This window comes from Eleutherodactylus coqui, chromosome 4 (assembly GCF_035609145.1).
Source record: "Eleutherodactylus coqui strain aEleCoq1 chromosome 4, aEleCoq1.hap1, whole genome shotgun sequence".
NCBI lineage: Eukaryota > Metazoa > Chordata > Amphibia > Anura > Eleutherodactylidae > Eleutherodactylus > Eleutherodactylus coqui.
In genome coordinates this window covers 204,945,509-204,968,165 of record NC_089840.1, presented here as the reverse complement: position 1 = coordinate 204,968,165, position 22,657 = coordinate 204,945,509, and the positions used below count along the sequence as shown (strand labels likewise).

The window sequence follows — 22,657 nt, the reverse complement described above, 5'->3', positions numbered from 1 at the left end:
CCGCGTCACATGACGCGGCCGGCCGTGTCACGTGACGCGCCGGTCGCGTCATATGACGCGCGGCGGTAGGCGGGGAAGCGTTTTTTCACGCTATCTTCCGCTGAACAGACGGCTTCCATTGACTGCAATGGAAGCCGTCAGCGCGTACACCCGCGGAAAATAGAACATGCTGCGGGTGAGGACGGGAGATTTCACGGTGCGAAATTCCGCGGTGGAATTCCGCACCGTGAGCATTGTGCTATTAGGTTCAATAGAACCTAATAGCAGGGGGCAACTCAGCGGATTTTTGCCGCGAATTTACGCGGCGTAAATCCGTTCGTGGGAAGGAGGCCTTAGGGCTCGTTCACACTTGCGTTTAGGGTTCCGATTATCCGCTCAGTTTTGGAAGCAGAAAAACGCAACCCTGTGGCCAAACATTACCGTCACATGATGGAACTGAACAGACGCCATTCACTATTATGGGGTCTGTTCGCTTTCCCGCTGGGCTTCTGGCATTTTATAGGATGAAATTGTACAGCATGCTGCGCTTTTTCCTCCTGTTTTTAACAGGAATCGGCTGCTGTGAATGAACCTTTACTCATACATTTCCAGTAAGAGTATGACCAGGTCACACGACCGTGAGTCACGCAGCGTTTTACTGCTGTGGATCCGGCCTACCGCCACGTATGGCAGCGATTCTGCGTCTCATGCACGCTGTCATGCGCAGTCTTCCTGGCTTCTTTTATTGTTTACATTTCCCCGCGCCTATATGCAATGTAATTCCGCATGTACAGCGTTGATTATGCACCCAGAGAGAACAGTGGGCTCTATCGCGCAATACACGGCAAAATACAACACGCTGCGTTCATCTTGGCACACATCTGACATGAAATGAATACTCGCAAATATGTATGGATCAATCAAAATCAATGTACTTTCATTGACTTCATTCAGCGCGGAATAGGCGGTGAAATTACGCTTGTGTGAACCCAGCCTAAGTCTGAAGCTTCAACCCCGGAAAATGCAGGCGCAGCTCCTATTGATCTTAATGAGCCCCCTGGCAGCAGCTTCCGCTCCATACTCCTGTGTGCTGCGGTGCTGACAGCAAGCTTCCAATCACCCTAGGTCCCGAGCGGCAAAACCCAGCCAATCAATACTGATTACCTATCCAGAGGATACATCATCAGTAGTAATGCCCTGGAAAAATCCTTTAAGCCACACCCCTTCTGTGTAGTTTGGTTAAAAAAAAAAAAAGGTGCCCCCCCCCCCTATCTTCCACACTCACTGCTCCCCATTACCATCCTCCACAATAATCCATTGCAGCAGCAGTTACCTCTACTTCCTCCTCCATAGCTCTACATGAAGAATATGCCCCACGTTCTAATCTGGTCATGTGACCTATACATCATCAGACCTCCGAGGAGCTAATCCATTCTTACTCTACGGGTCTCGGAAGGAGCCGAGTGAATTCGTACATAGTCGGAACGTTTCGTGCTTTGTTGACGCATGCGTTGTACGTAACAGGTTTGCGCCTGCGTTGGCTGTCCGGGCCAGTGTGAGGAGTCTCACGTAGAGAAGGACTGAGGAGGGGGAGCTGGAGAAGAAGCCTCAAGAGAGGGTGGAGGGGACTGAGGAGATCCAGTACGGGCCGGAGCCTCCACTGACTACAGCGCTGACCGTGGTCCACAGGAGGAGGTAAGAGCACAGGGCAGCCTGCACGTACCGAGCACTCTGCCTGCTCCGCAGGTGGCATCGGGGCAACTTCTCTGAAACTTCCACTAACTTTATAGAGTGGTGACTGGTAGCTGTCAGTGATGCCAGGGGTCATGGGGCTCATTTATAGTGGTAGATGAGGAGCTGTCCTGCAGTATAGCCCAGGTATTAATGTATAGAAAGGACGTGTGTGTGTGTGTGTGTATATATATATATATATATATATATATATATATATATATATATATATACACACACACACACACACAAAATGTCATCTTGTGTGTTCCATTAGTAAGATCTCCCTATAATAATCATTACATCACTGGTGACACAATGGACAGGATTAGATTGGAATTGAAAAATTGGTACCAGTGCTTCATGTGCCATCTGATGGAGGGCAAATCCTAAATATAGACGGAACCTTATAGGACCCCATATACAATAGTTTCGTTTTTTCTTAAAAAAAAAAACAACAAAAAAAAGCTGTCTGAATCCAGAGTATAACCTGAGCCTTTTAGTAGATGCCTATTGCTTTATGCCACGGCTGTGTGGCAGTGCCAGGCAGCTCCCATTCATGGTGAGTTGGTGCAGAAGTGGCATCTTTCTGCCTTTACTTCCATACATCATAAAATGAAGTCTTCTGCTGCGCCAGCCAAGCATTTAACCCCTGGATGTTTCTTCTTGGAATCTCTGCAGCTGTAATTTGCTGGAAATTTCTAGTCTTCTGATTACGTTTCCTTCTTGCGACTTATTTGGAAAAAGGGGAAGTTTCGCGGAGGTTGGGATGGAGTCAGCAGCGAAGAGTAGAAATGCGCTGCAGACTCTTTTATTGAGTACTGCAGTAGGGAAAAGGGGGTCTGACTGTGCAGAATGACATTCCGCAGCAGGGGGGGAGGGGAGGCTATATAGATATATACGTGGCAGAGCATTCCACCTTCCTATCCTGCTCCTGAATCCCCCCTGCTTCCTCTATGTTGTTTATTCTAACACCAAGTTTTTCTCCTTTCTCGCCTCTTTGGTGAAAGTTCCAGACTTCTGTAGGAGAGATGTATGACTGTTGTGTGTAGCCGCTCGGAAGTCGTTCTGCTCCTTTTTTAGTTTGCTGGTTTCTCGTCTCCTGAATTTGCATTAATATTCTAGAAGAGGCTCTGTGAAACAATTGCCCCATTATATGTCCTAAATTCTGCAATGCAAATAACTAGTATTTAAATCCCGCTCTCCTTCTTCTTTATACAATGGATTTCTTTAAATGCCACACGCGTAAATCTGACACCTGATTCAGTAGGAACCGAATGACATGTTTATTTAAAGACTTAATTATCTGTTAACTTATTGAATTGTCCTGGTTATATAATTCTTGGCTGAACAGCTATAACCACTGCTTTCCAGAATCCGCACATCTGTAAAACTTGTGACGCGTCATATTCTAAATTTCCTGGGAAGTCCCCTCCCACCCCCCCCCCCCCCCCCCCCCAGTAAGGGGTGGGATAAAGCAATTTGACTCCCCAAGAGTACGTGACTTTTGTATTTCCAGTGATGGTCAACCAGGGTGTAATGAATGCGGTGGGTTTAAATGCTTTATATTAAGTTTATTGCATCTTCTTCTCAATGTAAATTATTTTTGAGTTGAGTTTAAATATTTGTGAAAGAAGAAACAACTTATTTATTTGTTGCAAATATTTATTTCAATGTTGCAAATTTCTCTCTTCATTCTGGGGACAGTCATTCTTTATGTAGATGGAGAAGTGATGTTCCAGATGTTCAGTGCTGAGGTGGCTGACTGCAGCTGCTGCACCACCCCTCCGTGCACCTTCCTCATCCTGGAACTCCTCATCATCAGGATCTGTAGAGGAGTGTTGGACAAATACGTCAGGGATGTTGTGTGTGTATATAGGATGTTGCAATTTAGTGGTTTTGAGCCAGATACAGAATCGCTACTAGAGAATATTGCAGAGTGCTACCAATTGGACACCTGGTTTATAGCAGATGGTGGCACAAGTCTGGGAGATACCGCTTTATTTGAAGGAAAATAAATAAGAATTAGTATAAAACTTGTATAAACAGTAATGTAGATGAAATCAACACATTCCCACAAAATACTGTACAACTGTTTCTCAATGGTCAGAAGCAGACAAGACACTGAGACATTTCTGACAGCACATCTCGTGTGTTGATGTGGCGTTCGCCTCAGATTTCACCCTTTGCATAGCAATGGGGTATTTTGCGAATTTGGAAATTTGCAGCTCATCTATTTGAATTCGTGAAACCATATTGTTCACATGCGGTTTTTCGCACAAACTGCGTCACCTTTGCTAGTGGACTCTGTATGGTATGTCCGTATTGTAGTAGCCGCCCAGCCATTGGAGAAATATAGTGTTTCTAGTAAAAACAAAAAAATATATATATCCTCTTCTCAGAATACGGCTTTGCAATATGTTCACATGTGGCAGATATTTTGCGTATTTTCTGTAGCGTATTAGAGTGGCACGTTCACATGTTGCTGAAAAAAAATGCTATATAATTGAGCTGCGGGAAAGTTTTGAAATCCTTAGCATACCAATTTATGCAGCAGATTTTATCTCTTCAAATAAGGGGATGAAATCCGCATCAAAATCTGTGTGTTGCATGGAAACTTTCATGTGGATTTTGGTGCACATTTTGACTAGCTCCACAGTGGATTTTTCACAGCGAAAAATCCGCTACCTGTGAACATAGCCTGAGGCTGGGTTCACACAGGGAGGATTTACCACGCAAATACCGCCCGGAAGTTTGCCGCAGCAAATCCGCCTGCGGCTGCTAATCCTGGGTTTAGCCGGCCATGTGGACGAGATTTCTCAAAAGTCTCGTCCACGCGGGACGGCGAATCCGTCACGGCAAAGCCAGCATTGCGGCGCGGATTTCTTGGCCGCAACGTGTCCTTTTTTTTTTCTTTACGTTGCGGCCACGCTCTTCTCTAGGGGAGTACCGCGGGTTTTGAAGCAGCGCTCTTCCGGCGGAAACGTTTTTTTGCTATGGCCAACCTGCGAGATTTCCACTGGGAATACACCGTGTGGGAACAAAGCCTTAAGGTATTATCCTCTCTCTTCAGGCCAGATTTGCACGCACACAAGCTCTGTGTATTTGCAGAATGAACGTTGCTTTTTTGTACGTGCATTTATGGCACTTTTTGCGTGCACAAATCATGTACAAAAATAATCCGCACCAATGCTCCCAGCCATTAAAATGGCTAATTAGTCTAATGAGGTCAAGACGCGTTCTTTTTCCTGCGCAATTAACCAGTATTTCATGCATCTCCCAATGTCTAGCGCGCACATTTGTGCATCCCCATTGACTTCTACGGGGAGATTTGGTGTGGAAATCTGCAAAAAAAAAAAAGAATAGAACATGCTGTTTATATCAAGGCCGCCATCACACGAATGCATTCTGGGTGCAGTTTGGACAAGTGCCCAAGTCTAACTGGTGGTCTACTGACCCAAACTTGTAGCATCGTAGAAAGTGGGGTTTAACTTTCTAGAGATCCAGATTTGTGTCCTTTTTACTTGTTTTTTTTTCCATTCCATCTTGATTTGTATGCAGCTGTAACACATCAGAGTTTGCAGAGTTAAATGCCTGAATTGTGGGAGTTTTGGCTCCCCGAGGATCCGGCATTCCACAGAAGCTCGAAGTAAAAGTCCCTTGTAATATAGCAGTGTGAAGCTCAGCCTTCTCCATGCCATGTTCTCCTCATCACGGGTCCTTGTTTGCCAGACAAGTAGCCATTTGTTTTTTGGAGGCAGACAGCGGTAATTGTATCCCGTCTACCAGACTTCTATGGCGGTGGTATATATGTGTCATATGCCTCCTACCAATCACACTGGACGACGACAATAGGGACTAGCTCGTTCGTCCTTGACTTTTTTTCCCACTTTTGTTTTTCAGTACTTGCCCTAGCGCACCCACAGGGGCAATGAGTGACTACATGATGCCTGTTGATATGAATGTGCTGTTCGTGTTACACATGGACCTACTAAATTCTCTAGAGCGAACCATTCTTCCTAGCTGCTCTCTGGTCCACTTACGGTCCACTTACAAAGTCAATCATCTGACTTTGCTGGGATAATGCCTTTAACTCTAACAAGGTTTTCTAAAATAACCCCTTTAAAGAATATTGGACAGAAACTGGTATTTTTAACTTTTTAACTTGGAACATCCTTGAGGTCATGTAGCTTTCTCCCCCAGTATGTGTGGGAATCCAGCCTACTGCTTTCTGAAGTTCATCTGTAGTAGGTTCTAGATGGATGGACAACTGGCTGCAAGCTTCATCCAGACTGGCATGTTTTTTCTATGTATTGCATGCAGCTTAACTGCTTACAACACCCCAATGCACATGGATGGATTAACAATCCATAAGATGTGCATTCAACCAGTGGAATGTATGAATGTACGGTATTTCATGTACATATGCTTAACTTGCCCGGCATTTTTTGTTAAACTAAAAAAAAGTGTGTTTATTTTTTTAATTAATTAAATTTTTTTTATATTGCACTTACTTATTAGGTTCCCTCCAGACCAAGCCTGCTAAAGAAGTTTGTGTACATGCATAAAGGCAATTTTTTTTTTTACTTAAATGCATGTTTTTTGGGATGACAGTCTTTTTTGCTATGGGGTTTTCAATTTAAAAATTAGCACCATTTATCTTCTGCAATCTCTGCATATCGCTGTATATAGAAACTGCAATCCAAGTCTCACTCGGAGATCTGTCAGTGAGGCTGGACTGACGTCTTAAAGGGGTTGTCTCGCGAAAGCAAGTGGGGTTATACACTTCTGTATGGCCATATTAATGCACTTTGTAATATACATCGTGCATTAAATATGAGCCATACAGAAGTTATTCACTCACCTTCCCTGCGCTGGCGTCCCCGTCTCCATGGCTCCGTCTAACTTCAGCGTCTAATCGCCCGATTAGACGCGCTTGCGCAGAAGGGTCTTCTGCCTTCGGCTCGGTCCGGCAGCAGCGGTGTTCTGGCTCCGCCCCCTTGATTGGCTGGAATCGGCACACGTGACGGGGCGGAGCTACGCGATGACGCGTAGAAGGGGGTGAAGCCAGAACGCCGCTCACGCCCGGACCGAGCCGAAGGCAGAAGACCCTTCTGCGCAAGCGCGTCTAATCGGGCGATTAGACGCTGAAGTTAGACGGAGCCATGGAGACGGGGACGCCAGCGCAGGGAAGGTAAGTGAATAACTTCTGTATGGCTCATATTTAATGCACGATGTATATTACAAAGTGCATTAATATGGCCATACAGAAGTGCATAACCCCACTTGCTTTCGCGAGACAACCCCTTTAAGGCCCTTTTACACAGGATGATTGAGGCCCTAAAGCGCCCGACAGCCGCCCCAACGATAATTGCTCCTGTGAGCGATGAGTACGGTGAATGAAGGCAGAGTCGGCCGAGGGTCACTCCAGCCCGCCTGCTTCCTATCGCCGTAAACAGGCAGGCGCTCATAGATGAACGACTGCCTGTTTACATAGGCTGTTCATCATTTTACTTTTATGCCTGCACAATCTGAACAACAATCAGTAAGTGAATGACTTATCATTCGGTGTTCTGTCGCTGGCCACATTTTTACTGAATGATATCATTCGATGTGAAAGGACCTTTAGTTTTCACTCTTGTCTTTTCTCTCCTTCACTTTGTATCTGTTCAATTTATTGTTGTTGTTTTTCGTGGTGCTATATGAGCTGATACAAAGTGCAAGAGAGGAGAGATAATCAGTCCAGCCTCCCAGACAGATCTGTTATTAAGACTTGGACTGCAGTTTCCATATACACTGATCTGTAGAAACTGCAGAAGACAAATGGTGCAAATTTTTTAATTAAACCCTATTGCAAAAATGATTATTAGCACCAAATCCATGCACTAAAAAAAAAAAGTGCCTTCCAAAAGTGTCCATAGACTTAAGATTACCTAGCTCCTAAAGGAGTCTCAAGGTTTAGTGAAGATCACCATTATCAACTTCTGTATGCTGATGTACTTGACACAGCGGGGATAGCAGGAGGTCTGCCTATCTTGAAATTATTACTCTATTTAAATTTCCTAGTTTTTAAGTCTTTCTTGCCTCCCTATGCTCATAAAGACTATTGCTGTTTGTACATTTTCTTTTCTTTCTCTTGTTTTTATACATAGAGCCAAATAACTCCGATCACCACTGGTCTCTAGATTGAACAACCTCTATTAAGAGCTTAAACCCTTATGGCACTAAGTATCAGTCCATTCAAATCAGTGCAGATGTGCTCACAATGTCAAATATCCACATGTTTCACATGATATCGCTGGATGCTTCTTCCCTGTTTGCAATGACCCATATCTCAGACTCTCTCTCCAGCCAGCATTGATTGACTTGTCTTTACGTATCGCTGTTCACCTGCGGATGCCATTGTTCTTCTGATTACAATAGCCTGTCTCTTGACAAGGGGTCACATTGAATAGTAGCGTGCATAATGCTGTTACGCGGCTTGCATTCCCCCCAGTATGGCGTAGTAACCTTGCCCAGAGCAGTCTGATGTGATTGTGCTTATCGTTCTGCTTTTCAGCTTTTCTGCAACACACATGAATTCCTTATTAATCAGCATATGGTGTCATTCCACTAAACATCCGGAGTTTGTTAGAATATTGCTACAATATTGACACTTAGTAAATAACAAGATTTGGTAACCAGAAGGTTTCAATGCTTTCTAGGCACAAATGCTTTAGTTGGGACACTGAGTGTGGCTACTTCTTGCATTAGGAAACTACCATATGCCACTTGGTGACTGCAGATAATACATTGATTGATACCTATTGATTCAACAGGTGCAATTTAGTGCAGCAAAGATACCTAAAGGAACACCTAAGACCCCCTTCACGAGCATGTGCGAATCTGCAATAAATAGGCCATGATGTGTTTTTATTTTTTATTTTTGAGTGACCGAAATGCGAATGCAAAAACCAAAAATGTGAACAAACCCATCAAAATTAATTGTTCTACTCTCTGCATATTGTGCGCGCAAATATGTGACTTCACACGAGTGTATTTGTGTGCGCAATATGCAGTGAATAGAACCCACTGATTTCAAAGCGTGATTTCAAAGCGTAATTTCCTGCGCATTTCGGTTGCACAAAAAAAGCGCAGCATGCTCTATTTTCCTGCACATTTGTGCACCTAAACGTCCACATAGAAGTCAACATGGAGGGGGGTGGGGTGCACAAATGTGCCCCAAAATATGCTAGGAGATGCTTGAAACACTGCGTAATTAAGCAGGAAAAAGACATCTAGAACTCATTAGATTAATTAGCCATTTCAATCTGTGCTTATTTTTTTGCAGTGTGCAGTAAAATACGACTGTGCGGGCAAAAATGCATCATTCATTCCGCAAATATGCAGTGCCCAGCCACACGCAAATACACTCGTATGAAGGGGGCCTATAGCTGGTGTAACACGGTCATAATCGTATTTGCACTGCGTATTTGCGCACGTGTGTGCCTGTTTTACTGTGCTCACAGTCATGCTTCCATTCATTGAAATGTGCAATTAAGTTAATTAGTTCAATATGTGCTCTTTTGTGCGCAAGAAGATAAAGAATGCTGTGGGTTTTTTTTCTCTCATAAAATGCGCACGCAAAGTTGGTTTATGTGAACGAACTAATTTAAATAAATGGGCGCCAATATTGCACACACAAAACGCTGCGCAAATACGTCGCATGACACAGGTCTTGGGCCTTAAATTAATTAAAGCATGCGGATTTGATTTGCAGACCTTTCAGTCCGGAAAACAAATCGCTGCATGCTCCATTTTTCTGCGGATCCCACTCAGACGGCTTCCATTGAAGTCAACGGAAGCCGTCTGATCCGCAGCTGACGTTGCGTGCCGTGGATCCGCAGGAAAGCAGGATATTTTAAAAAGAAAAAAAAGTGTACTGCGCATGCGTACGGTACGCATCCACTGTGCAGAAGGAAGAAGATCTGGCTGGGATGGAAGAGGCCCGCACCACATCCGGGCAGGTAAGAAAATGTACAAGGCCGCGAGCAGGGTGGGATCCCTCTGCGGGCTCCCGCAGGCGTAATCTGACCCACCCCTGTTCTGTGGCCGGGCTGTCAGCAATGAAAATCCAGAGCTACATACATAGTAGCTGTCACTGAATTACAGTCTAACAGATCTATATGTTTTGGGTAAACTCCTGTATTAACATTTTCTATTAATCGGTGATATATATTAAAGCAACCCTTTGATTTTGGGACAGATTTTTGAACTGGGACCGGAAGGGGGTATATTACCTGCAATATTACCATCCCTCAAATCCACCAGTTCCAGGTCTTATTTTCAGTCGTCCAAGATGGCAGACACAATCTTCAGACTACCTAATCCCCATAGTGCATTGCTAGTATTGGACTACAACACACTATACCTGCTCTCAGATTGGCTGCTCATGTGATTAGCAGTAGCCAATCAGAGGACAGTACACAGTGTGTATTAGAAAATTGCTGCTTTCATCTTGGAAAGTGGAAAATGGAACCTAGAACCTGCAGATAGGAGGGTCAGCAGAGAACAACTGCAGGTAATTTAACCCCTCCCCCTCTGGCCCTGGGACAGAATTATGTCCTGAAACCCGACGGCTGCTTTAACAATATTCTTTATGTAAAACTTGGCATCATAAGATTATCAGAGTGCAGAACTATGTCAATGTTCCCTTCAAAAGGCACTCAGTGAGCAAATATTTAATTTACCGGTAATGATTGTTGTCCATGTGAATCAGTCAGACAGGTCCAAAGTGACTTGTGTCCACATCCGCATTAACGTTGTTTTTTTTTTCTTCTTCCGGACGCTTTCAGACAAGCGTATTTTTACTCCATATTTGGTCTGTGTTTTGCAGATTCGGAGTTAATGTCACTTTATTTACGTGGCTGTATTTTTCGCAGCCTTGATTTACACGCCAAAATAGTACGCAAATGTCATTGCGTACTTGCTGCGTGCCAGTGCACAAGACGGTCGTGTGAGCCCGGCCTAGTACAGATGTGTAGAAATTAGAATAAATGGTTATTTAATTAAAAGATCTGTCTGTCCTTTGTACATTAAAGTCTTTTCCGTGCAGTGCAACCACCTGTCTGATGCTTATCAGATGCCATTTTCAGATTTCTTCCTGCTTTCTGTTCCTCTGTTAGTGTTTCCCCAAATACCAGTCTTAATAACACCCCCTCCCCCCACTCCCGGTCAGGTTTTCAGGATATCCTATAAAGATAACTATACATGCAGTGTAAGAGGCACCGACAATTACATTACCTGTGCAATACAATAGAAATCCTAAAAACATGACCTGTTTGGGGGGAAGTTGGGGTCTTGAGGACTGCAGTTTGGGAAAGACTGCTCTATACTGTGCTAGCAATCCCATAATGCATCATATGACCCACTTGAGCCAGTACCATCTCTGCTTGCTGAGAGGACAGTATGATCATGATTACTCTCTATATTTTCCTGAATAAACTAAAGGCCATAAATATACAGTCAGGAAGATGAATGGTCATCAGTCATCTCCTCCATTATAACTGTATGACAGGAGCCTATAATCATCAGCATTAGGGGCTTATTCACACAAGCGATATTGTCGCGCGAGTTTTATGCGATGCACACAAAACTCGCGCGAATACGAAATACATTCTTTTGAATGGATTTATTCACCTGAGCGATTTCTCTTTTTTTTTTTTTCCTCGCAGTATCATTGCAATAAAAAAAATTGCAGCACGTTCCATTTTTAGGAATTCCAACAGAATGCCCATTGTTTTTCCGGCCCACTATTGTGTGAATGTAGCCTAACTGTGATAGGAGTTTCTGTTTTCCTTTATGAAGAGTGTGTGTGGTTTAACCCATGTCCTCACACAACAATTATGCTAACTGAAAAAGTGACTTCTTGAAGGAACATGTAGCCAAGTAATTTCCAGCTACTCAGAAGGAGTTTACACAACCAACTGAAGAGAAGGACTCCAGGAGTTATTAAAGAGAAAGGAATAACTAACCAATGTAACACTAGCTGACATATATACTGGGGGGATAGTTGCATAATAAATGGAGTGGCCCTTTAAGTTTAAGGGCTTATGCACATAACAAAGCCAAGTGCAGCACACGGATATTGAATGGATTTTCTACAGGTTAGTATTGCAGAGCCCTGGGCATTCCTTGTGCTTTTATAAGCAATTGTTAAGCAACAACTCCTTTATAACCTGGGATTGAGGATGCCAGATTTTTATTTTTCCTCACTAATTCATGTGAAGGCATCAGCAGGCCATGTGTGGATGTATTCTGGATCCTTACCTCACTGATCCAAGTGTGTAAGTCCTAGCAAACTGTCCAAAATAAAGATTGCCGATCTAGTTCTTCCTGCTACTTGAGTTTCCTATTTAGGCTGTTGGAAGCTTCTACCGTGGGTCCTAAAAGTGCCACAATCTGCAGAGATGAGCTCAAGGCGGCTTCTCTCCTAGCGTACAAGAACGGTGAGAGCTGGAGACAAGATGACGCCTAGTTGTACATAGTAAAGTTGTAACTATCCTTATAACCCATTATATAGTAGTTTATTGATAAGCGGCAAGTAGACCATTAGTGGATGTGCACAGGCCAATCTAAAAAGGCTCCAGATAAAAGTATTATGTGAAGTCTTCCATCATAGTAGCAAACAAACTTCATAATCCTTAAATATTTGGAAAGTCTGACACTTATGGATTTAAAGCGGAAAGTCTGATCAAATACAAAACTTGGGCAGTGTCCAAACCTGTTGAGTAGAGGACTTTGGCAGAATGGTTCATTCAGAATACGTACTTGTTTCCAAAAAAAACGGGCAGCTTCTTGACATGGTCCAAATAACCTAGTCATGTGGTGTTATATATACCACTGCGTTATGTAAATATTGATCATTAAGGGTAAATGCACATGGACTAGAGGACTGGTCATATCGGGAAGATGTGGAGACACTTCATCCAATTTTGATGCACATTTCAAAACATGCTGTGGAAATTCACCATGGATTTCACCGCATTCAGAGTTGAAAGGTAAAATCTGCATGCTACACATGCTTATTGCAGCAAAAGGATGTCACCTGTGCATGTATCCTGAATTGTCACATTGATCTACAAATATTTAACCTGTTAGAGACCGCAATATGTCTTTTTTTTACTGATCTCACTGGTGGCCTTAAAGGGGTTGTCCCGCGGCAGCAAGTGGGTCTATACACTTCTGTATGGCCATATTAATGCACTTTGTAATGTACATTGTGCATTAATTATGAGCCATACAGAAGTTATAAAAAGTTTTTTACTTACCTGCTCCGTTGCTAGCGTCCTCGTTCCCATGGAGCCGACTAATTTTCGCCCTCCGATGGCCAAATTAGCCGCGCTTGCGCAGTCCGGGTCTTCTGCTCTCTTCAATGGAGCCGCTCGTGCAGAATGCCGACTCCGTGTAGCTCCGCCCCGTCACGTGCCGATTCCAGCCAATCAGGAGGCTGGAATCGGCAATGGACCGCACAGAAGAGCTGCGGTCCACGGAGGAAGAGGATCCCGGCGGCCATCTTCAGCAGGTAAGTATGAAGACGCCGGACCGCCGGGATTCAGGTAAGCGCTGAGCGGTTTGTTTTTTTAACCCCTGCATCGGGGTTGTCTCGCGCCGAACGGGGGGAGGGTTAAAAAAAAAAAACAAAAAAAACCCCCGTTTCGGCGCGGGACAACCCCTTTAAACCTGCACATAGATCTTTTTAAGGTGGTGGCTTGGCTGACTACTGACAGCCAGGCTCCTGCTCGAACAGCAAGTAGTGGGGAAAAAACGCAGAATAGTTTAAGCCTTGCATGCCACAATCTATAGCAACTTCAGCACCTAAGCAGATGCCAGTGGGAGAGGGATCCTTCTGTCACCCATCGGCATCCTGCAATGCAATCGCAAAGTACCAGCGGGTTCCCAGGGCAGCCGGAAGCTTGACAAAGGCCTTTTCCTTCCATGTCATCTGAGGCCTCCTGCAGTGTCTAATAGGCTGCTGTCATAGGCCTGGTAGAATGCACTACATAAGTAATGCAGTATAATATTCTAGCGATTGTACAACCGCATCTTCAAGTCTCCTTTAGAGACTGAAAAATAGTGTCAATAAACTTCAATAAAGTTTAATTAAAATTTTTTACAAATCAGTTTAAAAAAAAAATGCATTTTTCATCACACAAAATCCATCTTAAATGCATAAAATACAAAAAAAATACTCATAATAGGTATTACTGCGCTCGTAATGACACTTGACGCTGCAAATATTTTGTCATCTATCTCGCATGGTGAACGGCATAAAAATAGTTTTAAAAACTAACGCCAAAATTACTTTTCTTTTTTGCTCCCCAAAAAATGCAATAAAAAGCAATCCAAAAGTCACATGTACCGTAAACTGGTACCAATAAAAACTACAGGTCTTCCCGCAAAAAACAAGCCCCCAGACAGCTTCGTTACCGGAAAAATAACAATACTATGTGTCTTAGAATCCGGCGATGCAGATTCAATTATTTTCCTTTAGACACGTGTTTTTTATTGTGCAGAAGTAGTAAAAAAAAATGTAAAAAATTTACATATACTTTGTATCTACATAGGAAAATTATCATGTTGTTTTTGCTGAATGGTGAACGCTGTAAAAACAAAACCCAAAAATAACGGCAGGCGTTCTGCACGCTATTTCCATCTCCTACCCCCCTTCCCCAAAGAAAAAAAAAACAATGTTCTACAACAGAGTATATGTATTCTACAGTGATTTCATGATAAAATACAACTCGTCCGACTAAAACAAGACTGTCAACGAGCTGTGTCTCTTGCAATGTGATGATATAATCACTTGCTCCTTAAGGCAAAAAATGGTCTGGTCTCTAAGGGGTTAATAGACAAGAAATAGGGACATTTTTAAAGGGTTACAATACACTGGCAGATGTGTGCCAAGGCATGCCTGCAGACACGAGGGGTTCACATCGGTGACTTTGCATATTGCAGAATGATTTACTTTAGAGAGTGAGCTAAGTTCTAGCTCCAGAAACCAGCTTGATTAACAAATCTCTGCTCAATCATGTATACCGTAGACCAGTGATGGCGAACCTTTTAGAGACCGAGTGCCCAAACTGCAATCCAAAACTCACTTCTTTATCGCAAAATGCCAACACGTCAGGGGGGCGGAGCTTATCATGACGTATGAGTTCACTCCCGTTCTAAAAAGGACAGGGCCGCTTCAAAATATACAGCGTGCAGATTTTGACTGACTGCTTTTTGGATGCAGAAATACTGCAGAATGTCCTCAGCGGAAAATTCTGCAGCATTTCTGCATCCAAAAAGCAGTCAAAATCTGCACCCTGCCTAGTTTAAAACAGCACTGCCCATTTTCCCCACATGTAAACATAGCCCAGCAGTAATGGTGACCCCCACCCCACAGCGATAATAGTGACACCCCCCCCCAGCGGTAATAGTACCCCCCACAGCGGCTCTAGTGGTAAGTGACCCCCCCCCCCCCCCTCCACTCCACAGCAGCCCCAGCAGTAAGTAACCCCCACAGCGGTCCCAGCGGTAATAGTGACCCCGACCCCACAGCGGCACCAGCGGTAATAGTGACCCCCACAGTGATAATTGTGACCCTCACCACACAGCGGCCCCAGCGGTAATAGTGCCCCCCACCCCACAGCGGCTCTAGCAGTAATAGCGACCCCCCCCCCCCCACTCCACAGCAGCCCCAGCGGTAATAGTGACCCCCCCACTCGACAGCAGTCCCAGCGGTAATAGTGACCCCGACCCCACAGCGTCCCCAGCAGTAATAGTGACCCCACCCCCACCCCACAGCGATAAGTGACCCTCACCCCACAGTGGCCCCAGTGGTAAGTGACACCCCCCCCCCCCCAACCAACAACAGCCCCAGCAATAATAGTGACCCTCACCACACAGCGGCCCCAGCGGTAGTAGTGACCCCACCCCCACCCCACAGCATCCCCAGCAGTAATAGTGACCCCCATCCCACAGCGGCTCCAGCGGTAATAGTGACACCCCCCCCCCCCCAACCAACAAAAGCCCCAGCGGTAATAGTGACCCCCCCCCACCCCACAGTGGCCCCAGCAGTAATAGTGACCCCCAGCGGTAATAGTGACCCCCACCCCACAGTGGCCACAGCGGTAATAGTGACACACCCCCAGTATAATAACATCCCAGCGGACCTAGCGATAATAGTGACACCCCCCAGTATTACAGTGACACCCCACAGCGCCCCTCCCGAGACTAACATATTTGCCCCCTCCTCCTCCTGGTCCCGGAGCGCATATTAACTCTTTCTTCCCAGTTCGGCTGCAATAGGTAATTCCCAGCAACCTAATTGGTTGTTTAGTTGTTTGGGTTGGCTGATTCACCAATCAGGTTGCTGGGAATTGCTGATTGCGGCAGAAGTGGGGAAGAAAAAATTAATATGCTCCCAGCACACACTGTAACATCGGTGTGCTGCCGGACGCCTCCTCCCCCCAGACGCTCTCGTGGAACCAAGTGGTAGGAGATGTCGGGGGAGGAGGGAGGAGGATCCTGGCTGCACACTGAAGTCAGTGTGTGCTGGGATCAGCGCGGCTAGCAGCGCCGTTTGTGAATGCCGGCAGGGGAGCTGCGGCCCCTGCTGGTATTCACAAGTGGTGACCGGCCGATGGCGGTGCGTGCCAGTAGAAAGGGCTCTGCGTGCCGCCTCGGGCACGCGTGCCATAGGTTCGCCACCACTGCCGTAGACCATGATTTTAAATGCTGAGAAGGCATTTGTCAACAGCATATAGCAGTGTTGGTCAACCTACTATGTTACGCTTGCTTCATTCATGGTTCCTCACTCCCTATGAGGACAATACTTTATATTTAATGTATCTCTGCACTTCAGTCAAGCTTTTTATTTTTGGTATGTGAGTGTATTTCGTGTTTACTGTAATGGAGTGCCACCATGTACACTCTGTCAAAAAAAAAAAATCAAGCGCCTAGAAGGTGGAGTTGTTGTTCTGCAGAACGACAACTAGGGTTGTGGTGAGATTCGATGAACAGTCTTGTCACCTCAGGCCTTAAAATTTGTTTCCTTTTTTTTGGCTTATAAAAGGCTCTCAGAGACTCCTTGTGTGTAATGACCTCTTCTTCCGCTTGCGTACAGCTTGTTGGCCACTAGCTGCCACTACGGTGCAGAGAAGAGATTTGACCCCGTTACCAGAGTCTGAGAGGGGGCGTATTATCGGGTTGTGAGAAGTTGGAAGGTTGTATCAAATACTTTTCCGCCACCTGGGCCGTTCTGATCAGACTGTTAGAAGGTGTTGGGACCAGTGGGTATGTGAGGGCACACAAGGCGATCGGGCTCAGCACGCCCTCGACAGACCACCAGTAGAAAGGATCGTCTGACAAGCACAAGCAGCTCCAACTGTTTTGTTGTCCACCATCCAGAGACGGGTGGCACCATCGTTACAAACTCATGTCAGAACCATTTCCAGGCACATGGCTGAAGGACATTTGGTCTCACAGTGCCCATAACATGTACTGTTTTTGACACCCACCATTGCCTCAGTTTGCAGTGGGATCATGATCAATGAAACTGGACTGCTACGGAGTGGAATCGGGTTGTCTTCAGCGACAAATCCAGGTTTAGTTGGGGTGGGGTACTGTCTATGGCCATGGTTGTGTCTAATACCCTACATCTGTATACCTCCATGCCCACCCATATCGCATCAAAACTAGAGGCGTTATAACGGTATAGTAGAACCTACATGCCCGCCTGGATCACAACTTGTATCCAAGCTAGAGGTGGACCAATGGGGTACTAGAGCCTCCATGCCCACCGTATTACATCTAAGCTAGGGGTAGTACAACAGGGTACTAGAGCCTCCATGCCCACCTGTATCACATCTTGTATCTAGGCTAGAGGTGGTACAGGGTACTGGAGCCTCCATGCCCGCCCGTATCACATCTTGTATCTAGGCTAGAGGTGGTACAACAGGGTACTGGAGCCTCCATGCCCTCCCGTATCACATCTTGCACCCAAGCTTAAGGCGGTACAACAGGGCACTAGAGCGTCCATGCCCGGCCGTATCACATCTTGCATCCAAGCTAGGGGTGGTACAACAGGGTACTAGAGCCTTCCTTGAAGGGGTCAGGTTTTCTCAATATTTTATCCTTTTGCTCTGTTAGTGTAATCCCTTACTTATATCATTGTTATAATCACACAGAGAAAGTTTCATTCCAGTCCAACAACTCCTTCTAGCGCAGGGACTATTTGTTTTTTGACAGTGAGTGTATGTGCAACCCTGTTTCTCTCGAAAACCGTATCTAAAGGTGTCCAATGAAGCCATGACCACACAGCCCCAAACAGCCTGGAAATCAACAATGAAATGTGTTACATATGGGTTTTGTCACTGATTTTGGCAAAGACTTCATCATTGCTTTGCTATAGTAGAAATCCCCAACTGATAAGGCATGGTGTGGATTTGAAAATCCTCAGCACATATGGAATCCACTACACATATATTTTTATCACAGTGAATGGTGTCACTTATATTGTACCTAACTGCAAATTTTCAGTAGCAGCCAAAAATGTGAAAGGTCTGATCTGATACTTGTGTGAATCTGGCCTTGTTTGGATTCTCAGCAGTCAAGCTAATGTGCCATAAATGTGTATATTAGGAACATCCCTTTAGAAGTACTAATGATGCCCATGTAAGAGTAATCACTTAATTTAGGTGATACTCAGAGGGTATCGTAGCTGTTAGGGTGGATTTATACGAACGTATATCGGCTCGGTTTTCACGCCGAGCCGATATACGTCGTCCTCATCTGCAGGGGGGGGGGATGGAAGAGCCAGAAGCAGGAACTGAGCTCCCGCCCCCTCTCTGCCGCCTCCTCCACTCCTCTGCACTATTTGCAATGAAAGGAGGCGGAACGTGGGCGGGGCTACAGTCTAAGAATTAGCCCCGCCTCCCTATTGCAAATAGTGCAGAGGGGTGGGAGCTCAGAGCACTGCTCCTGGCTCTTCCAGCCTCCCCCCCTGCAGAGAGAGACGACGTATATCGGCTCGGCATGAAAACCGAGCCGATATATGTTCGTGTGAATCCAGCCTTAGGTTGTGCTGCTGGGACCTGTAGTACTATGGTTTCTAGGAGCACATTTCCACAGGTGTGGCATGATTGTGCTCGCTGGGTGTGGTGATCTCATGCTAGCCAATTCACCCGGGTCTTTGCTCATATATATACCCAGCTCCTATCAGTGTCTGTTTGGTGTTCAGGGTGAGCAGTATTACTTTCTGTGTTGCAGCTTGCTGCGTGACCTATGTCCCGCTGTCTGTGCTGTACAGCTTGTGGTGTGTCTTGTGTCCTGTTGTCTGTGCTGTTGCTGCTTGCTGTGTGAACTGTATCCGCTGCTGCTGGATCATGTGTCTCGTCAGAGTAGGGACCGCGAGACACACGGACCCTTGATCGCCGGGCTCGCAGCTTAAGTGACTTGACCAATTCACAAACTAATCCCTCATATTTATATTTCAACTATTCCATCTACTTTAGTGTGCGGGGATGTTTGGCGAGTGTGTTAGCCGTTTGTCCTATGTTATGGCTGTTTGTGAGTTCAGTCCGCAGTATGCAGTTTTCTGTCCAGTTGGTGTTACTATCAGCACGTCCAATCTGTAATCCGTTTTAGGTCCCTGTGTTTGTGGTATCCCCGTCTTTGGGCACGTTCGTGTGGGTCTTGTGTTTATTTGCCCACACAAACGTAACAGTAGCCTTAGCAATCAGATATGCTAGATTCGACAATTCACTGGAGAAGAATACAGCGTGAAACAGACACGTGGTGTTTCAAGATTTGTTTCCTCCTCTGAAACTCTTTATTGAGTAAAAAGTACCGTATTTTTCACTCTTTAAGATGCACATCCCCACTCTCAAGTGTGTGTGTGTGTGTGTGTGTGTGTGTGTGTATATAATATATATATATATATATACACACACTCTATATTGTGTGTGTGTGTGTCAGTGCATCTTATAGAGTGAACGTGCTGAAATGCAAGGTTTCCGGAGAGATCGCGAAAACTAAATTGCAGTCGTGCGAACAAACATGCGATCATTTACTAGTTCTCTCACCTCTGCATTGCCGCCTCTTATGTACCACTGATTGGTGGTGAGCGCCGGCAGGAACTGCTACTGGGTACGTTCGAAATAGTTTTCCCCTATTTTCCGACTCTAAAACGTGGGCGCATCTTATCATCCAGTGCATCTTATAGAGTAAAAAATACGATATATATATATAACACATGGTAGCACAAGCTGATCATAAGCCGACACCGCCCTGCTGTCATGCAATCATTGTATGACAAAGGGGTTAGGTTCCCCCAGCTCAGCAATAATCATCAAATTATTCTAAAAGTTACAAGTGACATGTAAACCTATAAATGCTGAAATTAGCAGTTCTCTTATCTAAGGCTTACACAGTGAACACATATGTGCTGGAGCCTCACCCACTGCTTTTGCAAGTCAGGCTGCCTTCACACGGGTGCTAAAATTGCGCTATATTTGTGCCTTTTGAGACACACAAATATGAGCGATTGTTTTCCTGTATGGCACCGCGATGCAGAAAACGAATCGCAGCATGTTCTATCTTGTGTGTGCTCTCGCATCGTAGCTTCCATTGTTTTCTATGGGAGGCGGCAGCATTGCGAAGTCTCCCATTGAAAGCAATAGGAGGAACTCCGCGATCCTCCTGGTGTACCTATGGATTGCTTCTTCCGCAGACTGATGCGAGGCTGTTTTACCATGAAAACACCCCTCAACCATGGCAAATTCACATGATGGGGAGCATGATATGGGAGCCGAATTCGATTTACAGCCTGGTATTAAGTTTGCCCATGTGAAGTTAGCCTCACATTAATAAACCATATATAAGCCTAAAATGTGTAAAACACTATTACAGGTTAACACCTACGACGAGCCAGAACTCCATCATGGGTCTGAAGATGACCTGTAACGGTAAGGCCCCCTTCCACGGGCATGATTTTGCCGGCGGTAAATCAACGGCGAATCACGCCGTCTGAAGCTTTTCATAGCGTTGCTATGAAAAAGCATCGGCCCCTTGTCCACGAGCGGAGAATCATTGCAATTCTCCGCATGATGCAAATTGCCGTGATTCTCCACGGTCAGCCTATCTGTAAGATAGGCTGACAGCAGAGATCCGTCTGCCAGCTCCTGCTCCCCGGTGGCGGCTCCCGCAGTGGAGATCCTCCACGGGATACCGCAACACCCATGGGCAGGGGGGCCTAAACGGACATACACCACTCAATGCAGCAGCTCTTCCGCTATGCCACTTCATGTGGTCAGTTTTGTGCCAACAGCGCTTGTATATAATTTTGGGGGACTATGTTCATTAAAGGAGCAAGGAGACCCAGAATAGTCACCCACTGTCGGTGGTACCTGGACTTGTGTGAGCACTGCCTATATACCGGTTCTGCTAGAGCTATAGGTTTGTGAGTCTGAAGAACCCCCTAATAAATCATTACAGCAAGAAACTCCTTCCTGGCCTTTAATGATTGTCACAGGTTGGGCTTTAATTAACCAAAGGCCAAAGTATACGTGAGCAGCTCAGAGAGGATAGAACTAGGTCACGTATATTTGCTGCATTCCTGTTTTTCTTCAGCTATTTCCTAGCAGCAGCCAAAGGGAAAGCAAAATCTATTTAGTTTTATTCCCTCCTGGCATAAAGAATCTGCAGGTAGAGCCTGACTAAGCCAGCTTGGCATCTGCCGGAAATGTAATAGGCTTGTGGGGGCGGATGGCTTTGTTCTCTGTAAAACGTGAACTACAGTTAACACATACTTTGTGCTGTCAGCATGGAGAAAGAATTAAATCGAGCTCTGGCCGATGGCTTTGAGAATCTAGTTATATAAAGAACTACCGTAGTATATATAAAGTTACATCAGCCGCACGCTTGTCAACCTTCAGGTTATCACATAGGCTGAGTACTTATGTGAATCTCGTAAGTAGCCGGGCGCAGTGTCAGATGCAGCAGAGCTGGGTCTGTAGTATCTGTTGTTTGGGGCTATATTTGGAATGGGCAGAAAACTTGCTTTGTATAACTCCTAGTTAACCCCTTACTGGCGAGCCTCTTTTTTTTTTTTTTTGGTTTAAGGACTGATTGATTGTCACCGTCGCATTGCAAGGGCTATAAATTGTTGACCTAGCTATAGGAGAGGCTTGTTTGTTTTTGGGCCAAGTATTTTTTTAATGGCACCACTCTGGGGTTCATATAAGGTTGGCGACGCTGTGTACCTTATTTTGCTGTATTGCAGATGACTGTGGCGACTCACTGTCAGTCGTGCTCAATACGGGGTTTTTTTTTGGCGATGGCTGTAGTTGGTTCATCGAGTGCTGCCTCGATTGGCTGTGCTGCGGCAGTCAAGAACCAATCAGAGCCAGTGCTTTCTGGAGGCGTGATTTATGAACCCCCTAATCAGGAAGCGGCGGCTGCCAACAAGTGCAGCGGAGCTTTAGGAGGAGAAGTGCGAAGGAGTGGACATCGCCTGTTAGGTGATGTATTGTTTTGTTAAATGAAATTAGGACTTATTTTAGGGGAAACAGTAGGACTTCCCACTGTTAAGTTGCATGGCACCGCACAAAAAACGCTAGTTTATGCGATCCAACACAAAGGAAGACTCCATAGGGAAACATAGGCTACAAAACATGGGGGGAAAAATCATACTTGATATTGCCATATGTATATATATATTGCTACAAAACGCATGTATGTGAAGCCCATGGTTTCCAATTGCTTCCTTTACATTAGCGCTGTCATATATATATATATATATATATAACAGCGCTAATGTAAAGGAAGCAATTGGAAACCATGGGCTTCACATACATGCGTTTTGTAGCAATGTTACATTGCTCCAAAATTGCGCAATATTGTAGCCTTTGTGAAAGTGGCC

General features: G+C 45.2%; 1 protein-coding gene across 4 annotated transcripts in view; it reads left to right on the top strand.

The window, feature by feature from the left end:
- The first annotated feature begins 1,521 nt into the window (after window positions 1-1,521).
- The window catches only part of P4HA1 (prolyl 4-hydroxylase subunit alpha 1), a 47,086-nt gene continuing 25,950 nt past the window's right edge, over window positions 1,522-22,657 (top strand). For all 4 annotated transcript variants that reach the window (XM_066600583.1, XM_066600584.1, XM_066600581.1 and 1 more), the window contains exon 1: window positions 1,522-1,674. The gene's annotated coding sequence lies outside the window, so the exon portion shown is untranslated. The remainder of the gene's footprint in view (window positions 1,675-22,657) is intronic.